General features: G+C 36.5%; 1 long non-coding RNA gene across 1 annotated transcript; it reads left to right on the plus strand.

Annotated features, from left to right (window-relative positions):
- Positions 1 to 871: 871 nt before the first annotated feature.
- On the plus strand, positions 872 to 22,750 carry LOC148215879 (uncharacterized). Its single transcript, XR_015796350.1, has 3 exons — positions 872 to 1,513; positions 6,602 to 6,836; positions 17,641 to 22,750. It is a non-coding gene; the product is annotated as an uncharacterized LOC148215879 (long non-coding RNA).
- Positions 22,751 to 22,986: the final 236 nt, after the last annotated feature.

Here is a 22,986-nt window from a genome sequence, read left to right on the forward strand (position 1 = left end):
TGATAAGGTTATATTCTAATCTATTCCATGTTGGTTTAATAGATAATGGTAGTTGTTCACCATTTGTAAGGCAACCAGGGGTATGTGCAAGTGGGTGGCTATAGAAATTGAAATTATAAATAAATGAATGATAAATAAATGTGGGAAAGACATTTTTATTGGAACCCTGACAAGGAACATGAAAGTTTAACATTAGTAATGTACAGTATTTGGCATCCTATCAGGATGAGCTGTTGTAGGAGAGATTAGGAGGAGAGATATAGCACAGTTAACCGTTTCAACAATACATACCATTATTAATTAAGACATTTCTTTTAATTAGGTCACTATATTTAGTTCTCAGGTCTTCTGTTTTGTTTTTAGCATTTTGGAAAATATTTGAATGGGTCACTTTAACATTGAACAGCACTGTTTCATTATGAAATATCTATTTAATTGCACAGTGGATTATAAGTGGTAATAAATAAGCAAATCAAGCTACCTTGATTTCATTTTTATAAACCTGATTGTGCATATTTGTTTCTCATGCTAAGAGTCATAAGGGAAGTCTTTATGACACTGCCATTGTTATTTGGTCTTCTTTTTTTTTTGATCTAAAGTCTCCAATACTTAGAAACAAAGACAGGTTTACAAGTGTGATTGCTCACTTCCAAACAAAAAAAGTAAATTCATTCATATTTCCACACACCTATGCATATGAGCCCAACTCACAATCTAAGTGATCAGGCTAGGTTTGAGCTGCTGAAGGAGAATTGAAGTAGGATAATCAGAATATCTCATTCTATGGACTATAAGCTTTCAAAGTGTATATATTAGCTTCCAAAAAGGCTTGAGCAATCTATGAAAGTTTAACACAACTGTGTTACTTTTCCACCAGGGTCCTATTACATTACCCAGTTCACATGGAATCTTCTTATTGTTACAGAGAACCATTTTTTTTTCCCTTCTGAAAACCATATTTCTCATATCCTGTTGGGCCTTATTTGAAATTGACTTTGTCCATGTGCTGCAGAAGCTGAAAGCTTCTATAGGAAAGCTTTCTACCTTTTGGGCCTGCTGTGAGCCAGTCTTATGTCTGCCATCTTTTCTCTATGTCCATTGGCACAAATACATGGCCTAAAGCTACCAATATCATGGTACCACAGCATGATTCACTGTTTGGCATTGGGAACAATATACTTGAATTATTATACTAATACATGGTTAATGTGGCTATACATGGTTAACTTATTCTAACATGTTTCTTTCAGAATAATTAGATTCAGGGCCTCATTTTAGGCCAAAGATTACAAAATATCCATACACACCAAACTTCTGTGCTATGCCAGAGGCAGCACTCCAGAAGTGGGCAGTGGTAAGCCAATTTTATTAAACTATGAATTAAATCTATTTAATACAGTTTCTCCTCATATATTAAAAATACTATTTTTCAGACCCATCACAAATTAGAATTGAAAAGCGAATTGGGAAGAAGATTGGAATCAACATACAAGGGCCTATACTGGACTTCCAGGTGGGGTGTCCATGGAGGGTGTGTGTATCAAAATCTGCAAACTGGAGGATGGGGCATTGTGACCCAAACATACTCCTTTTGTATATGTGTGCCATCTTGCATATTTTGACATCTCCTGGGGATGCTGCTGATGGTAACTTCCAATTTAAGGGGATGCTGGGCCAGGAGAAGTGCCAATTTTACAAACTAATGTAGTGAACTGAAATAGAAAGCAAAGGAGAATAACAGTTCTACATAATCAGTTTAGAAATGTAACCAAAGTTAAGTAATTTTTTGGATCTAGAAAAAAATTGATTAAAAAAATTATAGAACATAATTTATGTAAAAATGTGAGAAGGAATGTTCTGGATTAGGTGAAAGTCCACCTATTCCAGAAAGGGCCTCTAGTCCTATGCTTTCCCACAGCCAAGAAGATGTTTAAGAGAATCCCATATACTGTGTAGGGAATATGCAGCTCCCATTCACTTGTATTTAAATAATTACTGCTGTTAATACTGGAGATAAAATAGAGACATCATGACCATTGATAGCCTTATTCTCTGGAATCTGAGGATGAAGGACTGGAAAATTTGAAGAAATGGATGGGTCAGTCTATTCTGAAAGGAAGATCAATTCTCTCTGCCTACTTTTAATTAGAAGAGTCATCTTAGGTTCATTGAGGATGTGCTAATGGAGGGTAAAGGTTTTTTTAATATTTGTCTAATTTTCCTTTCATGGGTAGGAGGGAATTGTCTTAAATACAGGATCAGCTTCCTATTTAGGAAATATGAAAGGTATTTATTGCTTTTGATCATTCATACAAATGGTATGTAGAAATTCAGAGCAGGGAATTTCTAGCAACATAAAAGAATATGGCTAACTTAATTTAGATGAATATTTCTCTGTTTAATGGGAAACAAGGATAAACAGTAAACCAAGAAAATAGTAAAAGGTTATCAGACTATACTTCATTATGTCAGTTACACAAAGTAAAGACTTAGTATTAATTTTATGGCTGATAATTCCTATCACACATGAGGAGAATTAATAATATGGATATGAAGAAAAACAATTTATTAATGTTAATAACTCCTCCAATAAAATTTCCAGAGGATATATGGTGATAAATTGAATAATTATGAGTATAATTATGACTAACTAGGACTATAATTTCATACTAATGTAATAATAATGACACAAAATGTAGATCATGAATTTTAACTGCTCAGTTATTTCAAATTTCCAGAAGGATAGACCATTTTTTTTTCAAAAAGAAGAATAGAAATAGTCCCTTTTCCTTTAAAAAAACGCTGATCCCTATATGCTTTTACTGAAAAAAGGAAACTTATTTGTGGCTTAAAATCAGTTTCATTAGTGTGCTATCATGAATATCTCATGATAATTAGAAATCCTAAAGTATTCTGAAATCAAGAAGGTATTCAGTGGTGCACACCTCATATCAGAAAGAATTTATTAAGTCTATGGTTAAGCATCCCATATATAGGGTGTGAAACTTCAGATGGCCATAGATGGCAGCAAAGGCTTTATACATTCTGTTTCTCTTTGCCACCATCTAGTGGTCATCTGTATTTTTTTTTCAGTGCAGCTATTTGCATATGTGGATCTGTGCAGTACTTGGGAGGGATACAAAAGTTAAAATGTATTGAATAATGGTAATAAAATAAAGCCTTGTACTCCATTATAGTTCAGTGCTCCTTTAGGTGTGGATAAGAAATACAGTATCCTCTGTGTTTATGCTGACAAGGTTTGTAAACCCTGACCATGCTGTCTGTCACAATGCACTGACCTAAAAAATCAAGGCTTATACAGAAAAACAGAAATTAAAAATTTATCAGGATTCAGAAAGCAAGGATTGTCCTGCTTTCTTTTCAGTTAAGCAGCTAATGTTCTCCATGTACTGGAGAACGGATAATGTACAAAAGTGACACAAAGTGAAGTTGTACACTATAATATATGCTTTTACAATTTTTATAAAACCAGTTTCAGCTAAGGAGATCAGTGTTAAACCTGAACCTATTAGGATTGTGCACCCAGTAAAGGAGGAGGAGGAGGAGGAGGAGGAGTCCATATATTAGGGAAAATATACTTGAAATAAGAAAAAGAAAATGACATTAAGTTTAAATTTGCTAGATTTGTTCATCAGTAGTAACATTACTGTTGTGTGTTTAAAAGCAAAACATGTTAATCTTTTCTTTTATTTGACAATCATGTGGCTGGATGCTCCATTTCAATATTTTAAACTTGGGCACTAGAATGTCTTCAACATTCCTTTGTTATATGAGCATTTTCTTCAGCAGCTGTCTTCAGATGATGAAGATCTTCTCCTCCTCTTCCTCCTCCTCCTTTTTTATTACTTCAGTGTCCAGTCAAACCTGAATATAAGGGAAACATAGTTTTTAATATCTGTGTCATGTGAACCTATATGCATAAAGGTCTGCTACTGCAGTAGGCCAACCTTTATGCATATTGGTTCATGTGAACTGCAAAAGAGAAACTAGTCTAGGTGAGTTGTATCCATAAGACTTTTGCTGAGTATCTGTTCCAGAATATATGGGATTAATACATGGAAACCTGAGATCTATAAACATGGCTGGGAGAAGACTGAATCACATGACCATGTAGATACAACTATAGAAGTTAATATAGCTGCAGTTATACAGCCCCAGTAATTGGCAGGACCTTTATGACTGGCTGATCTCAAAAAGCTAAAGCTATAGTCAGATCTGGTTTCCACTTAGACTGGAGCTCATCAGGAAATAAAAGATATATAGGCTAGTCTGGGAAGTTGAAAAAAACTCTGTAAGAAGGCAATGGCAAACCACTTACATATTTTTGCAAAAAGCTACATGGACATATCCAAATTCAGAATTAAAGGAACCTTGTGGTTATTTATACTTGCATGTATAAATGAACACCATTGCTACCATAACCAGAATTCGTGAAAAACAACAAGTGTGCATATTTTTTTTGGCATCTGGTTTTTATAACTATTAATTATGTATTTTTTATTTTAGTTGTTGTAAGCTGCCCAGAGTCCCCCGTTGTGGGGAGATGGGCAGGGACAAGTCTATTAAATAAATAAAAAATAAATAAAAAAAATATTTTCAAAATTGGATTTTTAAAAAGTGTTACATTAAAAATATCAGCATTTTTTTTCAATATTTGAAAACATTCAATCAGCAATATTGCCAACAATATTAAACATTTTCATTCTCTGACCTGGAAATATTCCTGTAGAGCAGCTATCAACTCTGGATATTTGTTAAGTCTCCCAAAGAAGAGAGAAGTTATTTTTTAAAAAGGCACACGTGAATATATGCTGGAGTTACTGAAGAAGACAAGTGAATTTCTATCTCTGTATTTTAATTTTTAAAATTCTCTCTCCTGCCTTTCCACATCCCTCTCTCACACTCATAGACATGTACCCACACTTCTCTCTTGTATGTTGCGTAGTTCTTACAATTATTTCATTCAACATGGCTAAAAATTATCACTATGACCCACAGCATTCTTTTGAACTCACAGTTGTTGTAGAAAGGAGGCCAGAAGCAAGAGTGTTTACAGCTAAATAAGTTGACAACAATATATGTTGGTTTCATTATTCACTCATTCACTTTCATATTCCATCAATTAGTATTTAACAGTATGCTTCTGGTCCTGTATTAGCTTTAGCATCCTGAAGTCCTTCAGATATGTTGCACTTGAACATTCAAATCCCAGACATGGCCTTTGACCTTCAGACCATCCATTAGTAATCTGTGTAGTTGCTTTTAAAAAAATGAAATCTCCCTCTATGTGTATGTGTGTATATGTGTAATGAAAGTACATATTCCTTAGATTTTTTAAAAAGTACTTTTTCAGAGCTTTTCTGAAAGAACTACAATTATTCATGTAGGTTTTCTTCTTGTAAACATCAAGGAGATGTCCTTCTCCATCTTTCTCTGTCCTCCTTTCATTCAAATAACATTTTGTAATGTTTTCCAAATTGCTTCTATTATTAAAGCTTTACTTTTGGAATAGCAATATGTTAACTTATTCTGCTGTGAATTGTGTGCCATCTTGGGTAATAATGAGATTGTTTTTTAAATCCATTTTCTTAGCCAATAAGTATTAATCAGAACTCCTTCCTCCCAATGTCTATCCTCAGCTTTTTTTTTTTTTTTAAGACAGTAAGAGTAATATCACTTCTTCGAAAACAAGACTTCATTTCTAGAGACACCAGGTTGTGATTGGAGTTTAATACAAACTCAAAACATTTAATATTACCAAACTTCAGCTTTGTTCTCCGAAGATATACCCAAGGGCATAAGTTAAATAGAGACAATCAATCAAAGTTTACAAGAAGCATACAAGGGTTTTAGCAAACTGTTTGGAAGCAATATATCCAATTATGGTTGGTGTGCATAGTACATATATTATGCATATTTGAAGCTTTACAGCAACCTGGGATTTTTTGTTTAGGAGGCAGACTTATGCAAGTATTATACCCTTATCTTAATTGCAGATGTCAGTTATCAATATCTGATTTATTGTTTGTGTATTCTGAAACTTTCATTAAGAGATGAAATAATAGCCTTGCCTTCTCTTTGGTACAGGATGACATAGCAAAGTAGGCTGCCTAAGGCACAGCTTCCCATCTCATAATTTCAGACCACAGCATAAAAGAAGCCACTCAACTTGCTTATGATTGAGCAGTTTATTAAAATATTTAATTCATTATAATAGGTTTTATGGAAGGGGAATAACAAAAGAGTTGATGGAAAAAGTATTCATACCTTTAGATTTGTTCAGATGTGGTAGGGAAAGTTTTCAGAGAAATCCTGGAAGACTGTCATTCTGCAGACAGACCAATGATAGTGTGGTATAAAGAAGGTTCAGATTTGTTGCAGGTAGGGCTTTCTACTTTTCTGAGTTGTTGTGAGTATAGAATCTTTGAGGGGTTGCTGTTAGGAAATTCTGTTTAAGGTTTGTTTTTAAAAAGAGGCTTGACATTTGCCTGGAGTTCAGTTTTAGACAAACAGTTACTTTCATCTTTTATCAACACTGGTGTTTTTCTTATTGAAAACGTCATGTTGATCTGCTCCTCAGTTATAACAGGAAGCTTCCTGTGTTCCGGAACATGTTCAACTTTTTCCAAGCAAACCATATTCAGGTGATCAAAAAAGTCAGCTGAACACCAATGATAAACCCTGCTTTCAAGAGTTGTCTCCCGCAGGCAATTCTGGACCAAAGTATGAAGAAGAAAAGCCTCCACATCTGCAACTTGAACAGAAAGAATAAATGAATTTTTGGCAATAGAGCTTCACAGGAGGAAGAGACGATGGTGAGTAGAAAGTGACAGACAAGCATGATATGCAAAACTGTGAAGACTGACAAAGTCACTCCTAAGTTGTTGCTGTTTGCCTGGGATGTGTCTGAACACCTGTTGACTGAGTTTAACCTTAGCTCATGTTTGATTGGTAACCATCTTAGCAGATTATGGAATGCTATACATATCATATGTATTCTGACTTCACCAAAGGATTTGACAAAGTACCCCATGACATTCTGATTAGCTAGCTGGTTAAGTATGGGCTGAATGGCATGACAAATGAATACATAGCTGGCTTGAAAATTATACTCAAAGAAAGGTTATCAGTGGTTCCTTATAAAACTAAATGGAATATTGAAACTGATCCCAAAAGTGTTGGTCCTTGGCTCAACATTTTCATTGATAACTTTAAGGAGGAGAGATAGAGGGAATTCATATCAAATTTGCAGATGGTGCAGAATTAGGTGAGATCATTAATTCCCTAGAAGACAGAAATAAAGTTCAAAACTATCTTGATATATTAGAGGAGTAGTATGAGAATAATAGAATAAAATTTAACAGAGACAAATGCATATTTATGTGCTTAAGAATCAGATGCACAGGTCTATGGTGGGGGAATATCTGTCTTGCTAATGGTACTTGGGGAAAAAATTGGAATAGCGGACAATAACTGTGTGATCTGATCACAAAAAAAGGCAAATGCAATTTTAAATGGAATAATAACAATAACAATAACATACTATTCCCAATTATGGAAACTAATTACTCCATTTTGTTTAAAGATGCAAATACAGATGCAGTGAGTAATTGGGATTGCTCATATGTTGAATATTCTTCTTTCAGTAGTCTGTCATTATCCCATTATCAAATTTAGGGTTCTTTCCCCCCCCCCTTTTTTTTTTCCCCCTGACTTTTCTTCCACATTGTTATTTGTGAATTCAGAAATTCAGTAACATGACAATATCCCACTGCATGCCCGGCTGGCTGTATGGTCAGTCATCCAGAAAGTCAATCCACAAAAAGTGATTGTGATTAAGTACATGCAGAATGCTTCCATATATTTTTCACCAGGAGTCAGACAGGTAAATTGCATGTTTACTCACCAATAAAGTTTTACTCCTTGACAAGTAGGAAGGTTGGAAGCCACCAGAATTGAATATGGAAGGCATAAATCAGTACTGCATAAATATAGAGTGCATTGAGTCTCAAATCTCCAAATCAATATCTGTATTCACTGGAAAGAGTTTTCTGAAGTTTTCATTCTCTCCCTAGTAAAACTTGGCCTAATTGCAAGTACAAGTAGATGTTGCACTGGCAAACAGTAGAAATACCTGGGAAATGCATATCATTTCTAATATATAATAGTGGTTCCGAATATGCTTCAGAAAGCTGGTACCAGGGGATTTATTTATTTGAAAAAGGAATGCATTGCCTAATAACAACTCTGAGTGGCTTACAAAGATACAATAAATCAAGAGAATTTTAAAAAGCAAGAAATATAATACTATAAAAATTGAAACCATAAATTTGTTACATTAAAAAAAAATCCCTAAACTTTAACGAGGCTGGGAAAATATATATATCAGTATTGAAGTCTCATGAAACTCTGCGGTCTCTCCATTTCAATGTTGTATCATGATGTATGTGTCATTGAACAAGAAAACAATAAGCTTCTTGCTCTTCCTCTCTCCATCCATAATTGATTATTTATTTATTTGTTTATTTATAATAAGAGTAACATTTATACTATCCACCAAACTGAACTAATTGAATTATATCCATCACTTAACTGGACTGAAATTTCTCAGAATTTTTGCTTCCTATCTACACAACTGATAGCAGATGCAGAACCATCTCAAAGGGCATTTAACTAAACACATCCTTCTAATTTCACAAGCCACAAACATGCAGAATTCTTGTAAGCCATTTTTCTTCCCTCTTCATTATTTCTTATTTTATATTTGCTCTTTGTAGTGTAAAAGCTGCAACAGGTTTCTTTTCTCTTTCCTGCTTACACTTACAAGTTGTCTTTTGGAGTTGGTTTTCTTTTTGTTCTGGTTGATACTACTGATTATGATAAATTAAGGTTTGGATTTGGCTTGGGTTTATTTGTTCATTCTAAAAGGTATTTAATGTTGACCTATGATTTTATGTTGACATAGAATTGCAGATTTTATTTTTACATACTTCCTTTGGAAGACTGAAGTCTTGAAAGTCAGCTAAGAAAGGCATAAAACAATCATATATTTCTTGATTTGAATAAACTGTTAAATACGTTTGAAATTTCCATGTTTTATTTTCTACTTTTGGATACTGTATCAAAAGAATTCCTAGGTGTTTAGTTTTTTTACTAAGGTGCTGAAGAAAAGCCTTAAATTATAGCATTTATTTAATTCTGTTATTCTTAATGCCCATGAGATGGTGGTTTAATACAACACAAAGATGTAGAAGAAGCCTTTTTTTAAAATTATTTTTTGATAATCAAATTAAATCAAACCACAAAAAGAATAATGATGGATTGTCTGTCATTATATTTTCCATTCACATGAATAGTATCTACATAGTTTGAAAACATAGTTTAACAACAACAGTAAACAAAACATGATGCCTGGATGCTCTGCCAGAGTAATTAGCTTTTGAAACCCTGCTTCTAATGCAAAATTCAAAAATGCACTTTAGTTGAAAATACGGTAAGAAAGAATACAGGATATGATTTTTTTTTTTCATAATCAGGCATACGTTCTTTTAATAGAGTGCTGCATATAATGATTTTGAGCCCTATTCTAACATATGATCTATAGAAAAGTTCATTGAGTTTTACTGAATTGAGTATGAATTGAGTTTTTGTGTTGTAAGTATATGCCATAAGTGTAATAAAGAATGGATGTCCTTTAATATTTTAACATTCTTTGAATCCATGGTCTGCACTATTGAAAAGACACTGAGAAATGCTCCCATTCAGTTTGGGTAAGAACACAGAATTATATAATGAGGTGAGATTGGCCCCCTCACTGGAGGGCTTTGAAGACCTGGTTCTGCCACTTGGCCTGGGGTGGGGAAGGAAGATTTCAAACATGGGGATGGCTAGCCCCATAGAGGCCTGTTGTCTTCAGCCCCAGATCGTTCATCTTCTTGAACTCTCTTCCTCTTTTTTAGTAATGTTTTAAAATCTTTAATTTTTTATGTTTTATGTATTTATATGTATTTATGGTTTTAATCTTTTGTGTGAACTTCCTAGAGTCCCCCATTAGGGGGAGATGGGGGGAGAGAAATGTAATAAATAAACAAACAAACAAATAAACAAACAAATAAATATTCTGTCCATGTGTGTATATGAGCTTGTACATATGCAGAATATGCACTTCCAGGAGTCTTTTACTCAGTCTTTCCAAATTCCTTCCCACCTTGTCATCCACATCCTACATTCCAAGGCTTTGGTTAAATCTCCTGACCATCATGAGAAGCTTTTGGAGACATTCAGTATGAGAAGTGGTAGGGGAGTATTTTATGTGACCCTCAGTAGAATCATATAACCCACTGCTCCACTTTGTGTTACTTAAAGTCTCACAAAAAAAAGCTCCTGTAAAGAAACAATGGATGACCTTTTGAATATCATAGCAATGGCTTGCACTTTCTGTGACACTAATAAAGGGCATCCAAGAAATTTATGATAGATTACCATAATACATTCTAGTTGGAGTGGGCTCTGAAAATTCTTCAGAAACCTCAGCCATGTTAAATGCAACAGGCAGATTTATTCGCTGGTGCCTGCTTTGCAGAGCACATTAAACCAATTTTATGTTAGGTGCCCTAGCTTCCAATTTATAAGCCCAATGCAAGGTTCTAGCATTCAGCTACAGACTTCCAGCTATCACCTCTAAAGAACCTATTGCATATTTAATTTCCGACAGAGGATCAGAAAATGTGAGATGGAGTCTTTTCTACCACCAAACTAAAGTGGTAGAATTTCTTTTCCAAGTAGGAAAGACGGTCCCAACTTTAATGGTGTTAAAGTAGACCACATTTCAATTTTGATCTGCTATTTATTATGACATTTAACTCTATTCTTTTTATTTTAGTGCTCTGTGTTTACTGTTGCGATAGTTTTAGGTACCGTTATTAAAAGAGCAATAAAAAGTATTTAAACAAATAATATTTGCATATGAAATTAATATTTATCTATCATTACATAGTCAATTATCTTGGCCTGCTGACTTTGGTAACAATAAAAAAATAATACATAAAAAGATACCATTAACTTTGCTTAAATTACACACTTATATAATGTTATCTTTTAACAGAAAAGAATAATTTTTACCTAGGTAGTTCTATATATGTGGGACATACTTGTTCTGTGTGGATTGGTAGGTACGTAGGTAGGTAGACAGATAGATGATGAAAGAGAGACAGAGAGACAGAGAGAGGGAAGGAGAGAGAGAGAAAGAGAATTATAGTCCAACAAAAATTCCAGGTGATTTATATGGACACATGTATGCTGTTTTTTTGGTATGACACAGAAGTGGTTTGCCATTGTCTTCTTCTAGGATTTTTAGCAATTCCTGGTCTGGCTTGCAGCTCTTGATATCCCCAGATGGTCACCCTTCCATGTCCGAGGTTGCACTTCCCCATTTGAGACTGGTGCACAATCTCAAATTCATTCATTTTGAGATTGCACAAATTCATTTAAGGTACCAGTTGCATTCATTCCTATCCTCCAGATAGTCACCCATTCCATAGTCACTCCACAAGTAGACTATTGCAACATGCTGTACATGGGGCTGCCCTTGAACACTCAGAAGCTACACTTGGTTCAATAATGAGCATGCACTGATTGCCAATTGGCTTCTGGGTTCAATTCAAGGTGCTGGTTTCCATCTTTAAAGCCCTTCATGCCATAGGCACCAGTTATTTGAGGGACAGCCTATGTGAGAACCTGCACTACTCAGTTCCCAATAAAGATGATTTCTCTGAGTCTCCAATAAATTCAAAGAAAAGTTCATTTATTAAGAAGAAGTGTACAATCTCAAAGCATTGCTGAAGCTAAAAAGCCCGTGCGCACCAACCTTTTCTAAAGCCCCTTTTTCCCTTCACTCCCCCTTCCCAGCCCATAGTCCTTCTTTCTGGTTTCTCCTGGTCTCACATTGGTATGACCTTGGCATTCCTGAGAACAGATAACATAGCATCTGCCTCTAATGGTTTCTCTTCTGTTACTCTCTCCCCCCCCCCCCCTTCTTGTAATGGCAGAACCGAAGCAAGCTAGGCACAGTGGATAATAATTGAGAGATTTCTGACATGCTGCCCCTCTGGAAAAAAGGATAGGTTCAGGTGCGAGGAGTGAGGACCTGAAAAACAAAAGCAATAAAAATATAGAACAATTGCAATGGATTACAGTAAGATAGATAGATAGATAGATAGATAGATAGATAGATAGATAGATAGATAGATAGATAGATAGATTCACTTAGGTTTGTCTGGATAATGTTTATAAAAGTCCTTAATTAGCTGTGGAGCTTTCACATGTTTTTCCTCTACCCGTTCATAGTAGGATTTGGGGAAATGTTTCCACTGAACCAAAAACTGTAATCTTCCCCTATACCTCCTAGCATCTAGGATTTCTTTTACTTTGAAGTCTTGCTCCCCTTCTATCATGATAGGTTCAGGTGTTGGCTGGGCGGGATGCCATTTAGATGATTCTTTGTATGGTTTCAGGTGGTTACAGTGAAACACAGGGTGTACTTGTCAAAGGTTCTTTGGTAGTTTCAGTCGAAAAGATTCTTTGTTGATTCTTCTCTATAGGGTAAGGTCCCAATTTCTTTGATGGCTGGGTAGATTTCAGGTGCTTTGTGGAGACATACACTTTGTCTCCAACTTTCCATGGTTTCTCAGGGGAGCGTTTGCGATCTGCATATTTTTTATAGTCCTTTTTCATAGATGGCCACCAAAATTGCCTCCTAAGCAAATGGAACATCTTCACAAACCCAAAACGTCCTGCCATTTTGCTGTCATGCCCACGTTCCAGAATGTTTTTCCAAGCCACCTCTGGTATGTACAATCTGTCCCATAGCCACCAAGCCCCCTTTTCATATGTTAAAGAGTCTGTTTTTCTGGAACCAGTCATCTTTCTTCATCTCTTGATTCAGTTTACTTAATAAACTTTCCTCTGATTCATTCCTCTTCTGGTTATCCCGGGATCAGGTGATAGCCACCACCCCTGAGTGAGGGTCTGGAATGACCGAGGATACCACCTCCTTCCACTGGCTATTGTGCTGTGGCATCCTGGAGAGGGAATCGGCCAGGAAGTTCTTCCCTCCCAGAACATATTTCAATGTGAAATTGAAGCAGCTAAAAAACCGAGCCCACCTCACTTGCTTGGGGATTAATTTTCTGGGAACTTTTAAGGCCTCCAAGTTTTTATGATCAATCCAAACCTCAAATTGATGAGGCGACCCTTCAAGCAAATGTCTACATGTCAGAAGCGCCCAACAAACTGCAAACGCTTCCTTCTCCCAAACTAACCAGTGCCTTTTGGTCTCCATGAATTTCTGAGAAATGTAAGCACAAGTCTTCAGACTACCCTCTTCTGTTTTTTGCAGCAAAACCGCTCCTATAGCTACATCCGAAGGCTTGAATTACAAATGGGTTCTTGGGATCAGGATGTTTGAGAATTGGTTCTGCAGTAAACAGGCTTTTTAACTGTTCGAATGCAGCCTGACATTCTTCAATCCAATTTAGGTGCCCCAGGTTTTTGTGCTTTGGGTTTGTCCTTCCCCTTTGTTTTTATCAGGTCAAAGTCACTTGCGCAAAGTTAGGAAAAAATTGATGGTAGAAATTTGCAAACCCCAAGAAGCTTTGTAGCTGCCAGTGGATCTTTGGTGCTTCCCACCCTATCACATCCCGCACTTTGGCTGAATCCATCTCAATTCCTTTCTGTGAAATGTGATACCCCAAATAGTCCACCTGACTTTTGTGAAATTCACATTTGGAAAGTTTAGCATACAGCTGAGCATCCAGCAGTTTTTTTTAATGCCTGTCTCATGAATTTCATGTGTTCCTCCATGTTTTCAGAGTAAATCAAAATATCATCTAAGTACACGAAAAAACCCCAGTACAAAAATTCATGCAACACCTCATTTATCAGTTGCATAAATACCCCCAGAGCTCCCGACAACCCAAACGGCATGACCCAGTATTGGAAACACCCCAGGGGACAGCTGAACACTGTCTTCCATTCATCCCCTTCTCTGATTCTCACCCTGAAATAAGTGTCCCTTAGGTCCATTTTTGTAAAAATCTTGACTTTTGACAATTGAGCCAACAAGACTTTCATAAGCGGGAGGGGATACTTATTCTCTTTGCAAATGGCAGTTAAACCCCGATAGTCTATACACAGTCTCAGAAAGTCCATCTTTCTTTTCCTTAAATAGCACAGGGGCTGCCATCGAGGATTTCGCTGGCTGGATGAAGCCCCTCAACAAATTCTTATTCAAAAACTGTCTCAATGCTTCCAGCTCTTTTGGTGTCATTGAATAGGTTTTCTGTTTAGGAAATTTCACCCCAGGTTCAATCTCAATGGCACAGTCCATTGGCCGATGGGGGGGTAGTTGGTCTGACTCCGTCTCACTAAACACTGCCTCCAAATCCCAGTAATGCTCCAGGATCAAGTTCTGACACTCAGCTAAGCTGGATTGGGGGACCCTTAACTTCACCGTCCCTAATGCCGCAAGCTGGGCATCTGCCTGGGTCTCGCTCAAGGGAGTATAAATTCCATCTTCAAACACCAGACTACCCACTTCCCAGTCCACTTTGGGGTTGTCAGCGCATCAGGAATCTCACCTCGGAGACCTAGTGGCCAGGGGAAAGAAGGTGGTTGCGAGCAGCAAACCGGTAAACATGGTTGTTTCAAATGCAGAGAGCTGGGTCATTTCACTGCAGACTTCCTGAAAACCAACATGCCCCAAGCACCAGCCAAAAGCAAACATCCAGGGAAGCTACCAAAAGGTCCCAGTCCCAGGAAGAAGGGAATAGCAGCTTTGGGAGGAAATGAGGAATTCCAACACCCAGTGGTGTTTGAGGAGGGCTTTTCCAAGGAGGAATCCCAGGTGGCAGGAAATCCCAGCCACCTGCCCTAAAGCACGCCCAGGGGCAGGTGAGTGAAATGTAAGAAATGTTCTTGTAATGGCTGAACTGAAGCAAGCTAGGCACAATGGATAATAATTGCAAGGTTTCTGACAGCCTATCCCAATAGTTTCTACCTGTTCTATATGATCTACGACCCTTTGATTAAACAATGTCATCTTTTGGGACCTTGGAAAACATGCATTCTCTGTCATGGAACCTGTACTCTGGAACAGCATCCTTCCAGAAATGTGTACTCTGATTATGTTAAAAAAAAATGTTTAAAAGCTGGGTTACAGTAGGCATCAAGGCCTTGTGGAGTTTTATCTGATTCAGTATGCACTTGGCTTTACTGTTCGTACTGTTGTCAACCACCCTGTGTCTTAAGGAGTTGGGCCACCACCTCTAAAACACGTAAATACATTCATACGTACTAATCAGGGCCAACTCTGCATAATTTTGTAGATAAGTCAAAATAATCTAAATCATGTTGGGAAAGCCAGTAATTCTTAAAGATGACAAAGTACATCTAATATAAAAGTAAGAAAAAGACAATCTCCCTTGCCATCTAGTATGAATAGACATACAATAGTAAGGGTAAGGTTGACTATTGATCTAGTTCAGGGACTGAATCCCTAATTCTGAAAGTGTGTGAGAATTTATTTTTACACAGTCAATGAAAAAAAGAAAAAACATATTAGCAAATCTGACTATTGAAAAAGAAGAGGTCAGAGATGCCCACAGTGATGGTCACTTTCTTCAAAATATAAGGTAGGACTGGACAATGAAAGATGTACCCTGTTTTAATGTGCTTTGCATGCATTGTACACACATAAACAGGGGCATAGCTTTGATTGTCCTGTCATGCTGCCATTTTGAGGATGTTGTTGCCCTTGCAAGAGATAAATGGAAATCAGTCCTTGTGCATAAAAAGGGGGTGGGGCAAGGCAGATAGTCACTTACATAGGGTAGGAGTGAGACAGAAGTACAAAAAGGTTTGAATACTATTTCTATAGAGAGAGCTTCCTTTTGAAACTGAGCAGTCCCCAGAATACTTTGGTTGTGGCTGCAATAAAGATTACTTATGAGAAGTTCTCAATTCTTATGAGCATGCTTAAATTGTTCCAGGCCTATCAGCTGGGTAAAGTCTGATAAAATGGATCCAGTGGTAGTCTAACCTAGTTAGATACTCAGAACCAGAGCAAGATTCAGAAAAACCGAACTTTATTTTCTCCTTTCGGGGGGGGGGGGGGGGATAGAAATAGTTGCAACTTTTCTGTTTTCAGAAGAATGGGATAAATTTCCAAGTATGCTTGAGCTTTATGAGCCATGCAGGTAATTATGTTTCCCAGAAATTAGTCAAGGTAGGGGGTTGAATTATACTGCTTTAAAAGTAGAATTTTATTTTAGGAACACCCATAACTTTCTTGGTGACTAAATACAAATTTTGAAGCAACAGTAGCATCTTTGGTGGGCAAAACCTATAGCAGATCTTAAACGGATTATTTGAAAGTATTTTATCCATTTGTAATAAATGATTCTGAGGCTTCTCAGATACGGTAGAGCTGATCATTTATGGGATAAAATGGAAATATACAGGTTACTTTTTGAAGTAAAAGTAGAATTTTATTTTAGGAACACCCATAACTTTCTTGGTGACTAAATACAAATCTTGAAGCAACAGTAGCATCTTTGGTACTTTAATTGCAGAGTCCTATTAAGCATATAGGTAGTTCTCACTTATCAACCACAACTGGAACCAGCAGCTGTGTTGCTAAGTGACACAGTCATAAAGTGAAATATCACATGACAGTGCCCGACTTACAAAGTCAGTTGCAGCTGCAATTGTCAAGCAAATCACCTGCATCCATTAAGTGCAATGTCATGTGACCACAATTTGCAACTTCCTGCCAGCTTCTCCTTTGACTTTGCTTGTCGAAAGCCAGCTGTGAAGGTCACAAATGATGATCACATGACTGTGGGATGATGCAACTGTCATAAATGTGTGCTGGTTGCCAAGCCCCTGAATCGCAATCACATGACTGCAGGGATTCTGGAACAGCCACAAATTCGAGGACCAGTCGTAAATCTCTTTTTCAGCACCATCGTAACTTTGAACAGTTGCTGAACAAGCAGTCGGTAAGCAAGGACTACCTATAATGGTTAACCCTCCCACTGTAGTTTGTTAATCTTGTTTCTGACTTAGCTTGTTATATGACTCCAACTAGTTATGGTTGATCCAGCCAGTCATGTTTAAGGCTTAATGAAACATATGACCCTTATCAAACATTCAGTACATTACTGCCTTGTTTCTGCACTCAGTAAAAGTATTCCTATCCAAGATGTTTCCAGCTAGGTATGGAGAAGAACATTTGAAGTGATAGATTCAGACTTCCTACTAAGTTTAACCCCACTTTAATTTGCACTCTGCTTTGATTTCTCTTTTTGCAGAAATCTGAAAAACCAAAAATAAAACAAAGCAAAATAATGCAGCGTAGGAAAGAAAGAATGCTTTATCTGATATAGTATATTTGGCAGTCTATTCGTAAAGGTATAAAAGTGCTATTAATTAAAATGAAAATGTTGAATTCTAGCTTAGATTAGTTTTGTTTACAAAGCAGACATAAAAAATGAGAAATATAAAGTAGTGAAGTATCTCATATATCAATATATTGAACTAATGTATTTCTTCCTGTTGCAGGTTCCCCAAAGCAAACTCCCTATGATTTTCACAATAAAAGACAATTTGTGCTCATCTGTCAGACTCATGCTATGAGGTTAACAGAGGAAAAACAACAATAACAACAAAGTAATAGCGTTAAACACAGCTTTTCAATGGGAAAACAAAATCTAGACATCATGAAGGTAACTTGGATGAGGTATGAAATTAAAAAAAAAACTTGCTTTGGCCTCATTTCTGTAGGACATACTAATGAAATATTATTTACAAGCATAGATAGCTTCTTTCAGGCCAGGACTGGGCTAATCTATAATTCCATCTGTCTGTCTGTCTGTCTGTCTGTCTGTCTGTCTGTCTACCTATCTACCTATCTACCTATCTACCTATCTATCTATCTATCTATCTATCTATCTATCTATCTATCTATCTATCTATCTATCTATCTATATCTTTCTATCTTTTTTTTTTAAAGGAGATAGGTCTGATCAGCTATAATTCAATCATCTTACTGGACCAGTAAATTAAAAGCCCACCATCTAGTTTGCCAGTTGCTATACTAGTTAAAACAGGGTAGTATTTTGACTGAAAAGCAAGTATGGATCAACCTATATGTTGAATTCTAGTTTAGATTCATCATCTGGTAGAACCCATCTACCCATTAATCACCTGGAGGAACTTTATGGAACTTAAATCAGCATTCAGCTTGATCTCTAGAGACAGACTGTGTTAAAGTTTAAAACACTTTTCCATTCCAATTATTGTTCCTAATTGAAATGCTTCATACTGATATTCGGATGCAGGTTAAATGTGATGAATGAGGCCATCTGTCTGCACAAATTTTCATTCAGAAATGGATCAAGCAAGGTGCATTTTGGTTCATTTCCCATTCATTATCTATATGGATTCTAGGGTACAAGCAGTGTTCACAGAAGAACTGCATCTACAAAATTAGCAGCTATGCTGAAAATGTGGCTGTTCTTCCTACTGAAGTTGACACAAGGAAAACCATCTGGGTATTTGCCTTATACTGCAAAGAGAAAACAAAGTTATAAAGCAAAGGTCTTCTTAAGGAGGAGAATACAGCATAAACATAATTGGACCATAAATGGCAATGTCCTAGGGCAAGTTGAGTCCTTTAAATACCATAGATTTATTTCTTAAATCTCTGGTTTTCAGAGGGAACAAAGCTTCCTTTTTCACTAGGGTTGGCAGTTATCTAGTGGCACTATATACTGTACAGTTCCCAGGTCTGCATCAATAAAGATTTCAGATTGCTGGTAGCCACTCAATCAATTTTTTTTAAGAGAGTCTAGGTCCTCAATGTGTCCTCAAACTGTTTTTATGCTTGAGATCACAAGATCAATGTTTAACATTGTGGGTTCCCTACTACATCCTATCTATTTTGCACTGGTACAGGAAATAACAGCAAGAACTAAGGAAGTTTGCTCTAAATGACTTGAAAATTCCCATTTTATCCCAGGATCTTGGCCTTACATTGTCCTCAGGGCTTGATTTATGCCCTCTTATACTACTCTTTCTATACTGCCAATGCTCAGCCCTTCCTCCTTAAGTCACCACAGCCTTTCTACACAACACAAATGCTTATGTGGCCAGCCCAGGCAGGTATAGTAGGTGCTCAGGTGTTAGTCGGTGCTAGTACATTAGGAATAATGTAGCATAGATAACGGCACCATTGGCAATCAATGAATTAAGCCATCAGTGAATGCCTTAAAAACTTACCCATATAATAGGGAATATATTACCTATGTGGAAACACATAAGATGGAAACAACAATTGGGGCAAGAGTAAAGACTAAAGATACCCCCTCTCTCCCTCCTATTCTCATTCAGGAAAAGAAGAGCAATGGATTTTTATTGACAGAAAGTTATTTCCAACATTGTCATTCTTCTGATAGAATTGATTATTTCCCCATCTTCCTACTGTGACCTCCCAAATATACACTAAAACATTGAAGGATATATTTGAAATATGTAAGAGGAAGGAAGGAGGTAAATGAGGATAAAGGGAAGTTCTGTTGTGCTCCATAATGTTGTTTGTAACCCATCAATGTGAAATTAAGCTCCATAACATCACAGTTGGCTAATTTGTAGTTAAATTTGATCTAAATGTACTCACTAATTATCTGCTTCAATCTTGAAGTTGCTTATTTGGATATTGATGTTTATTCTCTTTCTCTTTTTTCAAGTAGAAGGAACATTTTTCAGATGAATTCATGTTGATATTACATTTTGACAATTCTTCCAAACCTAACAAAATGCTGAATTGATTTCTGAAGGCTCTGCATGAATACAGTTAGATGGGGAGACTGAGAACCTTTTAAATTATGATATAGATAGAATTTCTTCTTTTGGGTGGAAACCAGTCTGATGCCAACTTTATTATCATTTATGATCCAAGGCAAGTTCATCATTTCTTCTTCCAGGTTTTTAATATGTATTATATTGCAGTCAGGCCCTGGATTAATGGTCCAGGAACTACTGGGTTTCTTGTATTATCCCCTTTTGCTACTGTACCTGGTGGCCCCTGTAGCTGCTGGTGTCTACAGTGAAAAATCCTAACCTTAGATATATCCCTGATGGTAATGGGCCATGGTGTGACTGCTGTAAAAGAGAAGACTGACTGACAGGCAGGCAGGCAGGCAGGCAGGCAGGCAGACAGACAGACAGACAGACAGGTAGGTAGGTAGGTAGGTAGGTAGGTAGGTAGGTAGGTAGGTAGATAGATAGATTATGTGGCATCAAGTCAGTACTGGCTCTTAGTGACCATATAGGTAAATTTACTACAGGACAATTTGTCTCCAACCCGGTCATTCAGATCTTTTAATAGTGCAACTATTGCCAATTGAACATGGAGTGCTACAAATGTCTCTCCATCTTAATTTCTTCCCTTCTTTATGTCTGAGCACTATAAGCTATGTATATATACAACATAAAGCACTTTTTCAACTACTGCAAATAAACTCATTTTTACTGTCTGTCCACATCTATTATTTGGAAGACTAATAATGGTCTAGATCTATTTCCTCAAAAGCAAAAGAGATCATTGTGTGCAAGTTTCCCCTTTATTAGTGCTGGACAAAGCATTCCAAGGAAGTACTTCAGAAAGCATGAAAGAGTTCAGTGATGGAATTCTCCGACCCTGGGAGTAAAAATGGATGTTTCCTAAATATTGAAGAACATGAACACATAGACATCTTTTGTGTTATCAAATAAGTGATTAGTATCCTCTCCATTAAACAAACACTCAAGTCAGAAAGATAGAAGGCGATAGGGGGGCTCTGCCTTAAAATATAACTGATAACTGAGGGTCAAGGTATCCATAATCAGTTTTCCATAATTCTATTACCTAATCCCTTTGCTGATTGCAATAAACCTACCTACTCTGAATCTCTGGGAATTTTGCTTTCTAGATTGTGGACTGCTGTAATGGGCTTGGCAACTTCTCTTCAAAGTGTTAAACCACAGCTGCTTCAGAAGCTATCCCTGATTGTCTGCAGACCGACTTCCAATGGGAGCACCACTGTAACAAAGCGACTGTGCATGCTGGGAATGATTCTGAAGCAGCCATGTGAACCTTGCACAGGTTAATGGCACATTAATGTTTCAACAAGAGGTGTTTTGTTTACACAAATGCCCTTTGTGAAGAACCTCTTTCAAATGCTTTGCACAGCATTTCTTCTGTATATCATACTAAATATTTTTAAATGTACTGTATATTATGCTAAATATTTTAAACTGTGTTATAATTATGAAACTTATATTCTTTAACTAAATTGGTTAGAAATGAATGCATTTCCCAATAGAAAAAGTACACATTTTAGCCAAACCTATAGATATTTTCTGTCAACTGGTATGCTTCTTACAGTTAAAATGGAATAAATGAAAATAATTTCTTGGAACATACACAAAAACAGCTTCTATAAAGTTAGCAATTTTAGGTTTGTTAAAAACCAATTCCCTTTTGTCATTAAGCATTTATTTCCTCTTTTATATCAAATGCATTATTTATTTTGTCAGAACAAGTTTTAGGAGATGATAAATTGGATTTGCTGTATTTCTTATTTTGCAAATGGCCAATATAGTAAATCAAATAAATAAATAAAACAAAATAACTGAACTTTTGAATTTATGTATCTGGAAATACTAATTTGGCTCTATATTTTCTTTAAAAGATTCACTTGAGTTTCCATCTTATGTTGAAATAGACCAACATGCATGATGCATCATTTAACTTAAAATCTTTTGTCCTACTGCTGGGAACTTTATCATACTTGATTGCATTTATTTAAATATGTACCTTCAGATTACTTTTATTCAGTCTAGCAAATAAATTAACTATTTCCATGCTGAATCAATTAAACTCAATATATTATGTTCCTCTAACTTGTATATGTTCCATTAAATCAAATCACAAAACCAACAACCTTGGCTCTCATATTGGCAAAGCTGAGCATTATTTAGATTCCTTATGTACTGTATTTTAACTGGAATGATTGCTCCCATAATTCATTCATAATTGTTGTCAAACATTTGGTTCTGCATGTGGATTCCATTTTACAGCATATTGATGCAGCATCAGATTGGTCAAGGCTTGAATCCCAAGGCAGAGTGAAATAATTCAAAAGAGAATTCTATTTATCTTGAGTGGAAAAGAAGGAACCACGCCTACTCCATCTCACTTATTGGTTACACAAAACCCTGGTCCCATTTTATTTCCTATTTGGCATACATTGCTTATGGCAGCCATGTCCAAAAGAAACAAGCAAACAGCTCTTTTCTTATTGATGTAAATTCCATTGTGAGGAAGGGAAGGAAAGAGAATATTGGATTCTGTGACTGATAGATCTATTTCAATTTGGAATATCTCTTACTATCTAATTGTAATACAATTAGTCAATCAATGACCATTAATCAACCTAACTGCAGCACCTTGGAGTGAGAGACAGAAAGATCTTTCAACTTCTGGAATATCTATAATTTTACAACTCACTCCATCTTATTCTCATCCAGTCTCTCACCCTGAGCAAATTTCTGATTTTAAGAGCTGCTTTATATAGCTGAAATTGCCCAGATAACTGATTTATTTTATGGGGAAGAATGGTGTCACAGTGCCATGAGCAAAACTCTGATCCTTGAATCATTAAAGCAGCTGCATCCTCTGAAAGCTTTGCCTGATTGTTTCAGCATCACTACACCTGCAGAGCTGCTTTGCTTCAGTGCATGCATATGAACCTATGGACAACCATGGGAAGCCTTTGAAAAACAGTGCTGAGTCATCTGGAAGATGCAGCTGCCTTAAGAGTCTGCTGATTGGTGCTTCACTCACTCAAACATGCTTTGTAAAGC

The sequence above is a fragment of the Python bivittatus genome, unplaced genomic scaffold (assembly GCF_059951505.1).
Source record: "Python bivittatus isolate LINGU-HERP-01145 unplaced genomic scaffold, Pbiv_v1 ctg000330_np1212, whole genome shotgun sequence".
NCBI lineage: Eukaryota > Metazoa > Chordata > Lepidosauria > Squamata > Pythonidae > Python > Python bivittatus.